This window comes from Microtus ochrogaster, chromosome 19, assembly GCF_000317375.1.
Source record: "Microtus ochrogaster isolate Prairie Vole_2 chromosome 19, MicOch1.0, whole genome shotgun sequence".
Lineage (NCBI taxonomy): Eukaryota > Metazoa > Chordata > Mammalia > Rodentia > Cricetidae > Microtus > Microtus ochrogaster.
Window position 1 is genome coordinate 3,598,639 of NC_022021.1, and position 2,849 is coordinate 3,601,487.

Here is a 2,849-nt window from a genome sequence, read left to right on the forward strand (position 1 = left end):
GGACTACTGAGAACTCAAGAACAATGGCAATGGGTTTTTGATCCTACTGCACGTACTGGCTTTGTGGGAGCCTAGGCAGTTTGGATGCTCACCTCTCACATCTTGATTTAACCCATTTCTAATAATCTGTATAACACCATGAGGTCATGGCTTATCAGGAAAGATTCAGCACATCTGACCTGGCAGCTCCATGGCAGCTCTCCCAGCATTCAGTTCTGTCTACTCCACCTACCTAAGTGTTGCCCTATCAAAAGGCCAAGGCAGTTTCTTTATTCAACCAATGAAAGTAACACAGAGACAGAAAAATCTCCTACACTAAGAAGTAGTTAAAATTAAAGGCCATTTGAGGGTTAGTATGGAAACCTAACAGAGTAGAAAGTTCCTAAAATATATACATCTATAAAGACAATCTATATGAAATTGCCAAATAATGGGCAAAGCAGAATTTCAACTGGCTATCTCTTGCCACCAAACAAAGTTTACAGTATCTAGACAGTTGAACTGTTGGCCAACAGGTTCCAACAAACACTTCATCCTTTCTGCCAGGAATAGTATACCCACCTAGACCAAAATAATGGCCAAACAGAGCAGATATACCTTTAAAAGTTCTCAGAAAGTGGCATACACCTTTCCTATTCTGCTGTGACAGTCACGCCCAGAAGCACCAACAACCAGACACTGCCTGTAACATTCCTAAGCACATGGTAGGCAGTTTCGTTTTAAGGCACTCAACATTGATTTCCATCATGTTGTGTTAATAGCTCTTGTTTTATAAGATAAACATGGTCTGATCAACTTGCTAAATTACAGATTTGTGTGTTACACACACACACACAAGAGAGGGGGGGAGGAGAGAGGGAGGAGAGAGAGATTAGTATTTTTAAACAGATGTACTTAATTTCTGATGAAAATGGCTCGTTGACTACTTTGTGGAAAACTGTTCTCTGACTCAAAAAAATATGACAGCAAACAATAAAAACAGAGGTATGATGCACAACAGAGAGGAAAGATGAATAATAAGAGTCTGAGAAGCTTGGAAAAGAAAATAATGATAATTAATTCAGGAAGGTCATGGAAGTGCCTGGGGAGGTGAGGAAAGTGGCTGAAGATACATAGGGAACAGCCAGAAAGGTTGTTAACACTGTCCCAAGAAAAGGGGGAATGAAAAAATACATTAAGACGTAACTGGAAACTCATAGAGTCAAATCTGGCTACATGTAGAGATACTTTTGAACTCAAGAAACACTAAGTACTGAAGAAGGACTACAAATCCCTTAAAAATCAAGAGAGTAAATGTGAGGGTCGGGGCTCAGAGGCTGGGAAGTCCAGAGATCCAGGATAGAATCAAATACAACTGACAAAAGACAAGTCCATGAAATTATCTCTAACGATATTCTGCTATGCTCATAGTCTGGTGCCTAGTCCACCTGCCATCAGAGAGGCTTCAACCAGCACCTGATGGATACAGATACAAAGACCCACCGCCAAACATTTAGTGAACCTCTGGAAATCCTGTGCAAGAGGGGAAGGATGGATTATGAAAGTCAGAGGGGCCAAGAACACCATGGAAAAGCACACAGAGTCAAATGACCCGGGCTTACGGTGACTCAAAGAGACTGAACCACCAACCAGAGAACTTGCATGGGACTGACCTGGACCCTCTGCACATAGGTTACAGTTGTGTGGCTTGGTCTCCTTGTGGGACACCTAACAGTGGAAGCAGGGGCTATCTCTGACTCTTTTACCTGATTTTGGGACCCTTTCCTCCTACTGGGTTGCCTTATCCAGCCTTAATAGGAGAAGAGATGCCTAGTCTTGCTGTAACTTTGTATACCATGGCTGCCTGATATACATGGGAGACCTGCACTTTTATGAAGAGAAAGGAGGAGTGGGTGGTGGGAGGAGGATGAGGGAAAAAACTGGGAGAAGAGGCAGGGAAACTCTGAATAAGCTGGGAAAATTAGCTAATTAATTAAAAAAAAATGTAAAGAGTAAATCTCTTGCAAGCAGAAGAGTAAGGTTTATAGAATCTTAGTTATTAATCTAAGTGTATGATTTAAGGGCTAGGGAGACAGTTCAGCAGATAAAGGTGCTTGCTGCAACCTTGATAACCCGAGTCTAATCCTGGGATCGCACAGAGTAGAAGGAGAGAAGTGACTTTCACAGATCTTCCTCTCATGTCCACACATGTGCTGCTACAGTGTGCATGACACCCACACTCATGCAGACATGCACACTGAATCAATCATTTCAAAAATCATTTTAAACTATGACCACATTGCAAAACCAGGCCTTCATATTCTAAGTACTGGAGCAGTACCTGCTCCACCATGGGTTGCACTATGCCATCATTTATGCACCAGAGATTTTGCACTGTTTGATAAATAGGCCATCTAGAATCTAAAGGAAAAGTATAGATACTCCAAAGCACCCACAGACTGGCCCACTGTTGTTCACGTAAATATCTTTATACACGAACACACAAGTTATCTTTACAATCAGTCCTATCTAGAAAACATGTAAGATTCTCCACAGAAGGAAGTACTGCAGAACTGGCCACAAGGAAAGACTGCTTCCTTCCTTAGTAATATATCCACCTTCTACCTCATATTCTATTCTGCCTGTTTCCCTGGTCTTACACCTTCTGCATCCCTGCCATTACTACAAATTTTCCCTTGAGATTTGGTTACCATTAGTTACTTCCAGTTTTGGTCTCATCTTACCTCCATTCAAGGCTAAGTCTCTCATCAGCACTTTTGTAAAGTGAGCGCCAGGAACCAGCCTTCCTTCTGCATAATGTAAAGTGAGCACCAGGAACCAGCCTTCCTTCTGCATAATGTAAAGTGAGC

At 42.0% G+C, this 2,849-nt stretch overlaps 1 protein-coding gene across 1 annotated transcript in view; it reads right to left on the minus strand.

Moving 5' to 3' along the window:
* Positions 1 to 2,849, minus strand: part of Ankrd31 (ankyrin repeat domain 31) — a 155,623-nt gene that overhangs the window by 77,908 nt on the left and 74,866 nt on the right. The gene's annotated exons all lie outside the window — the stretch shown is intronic.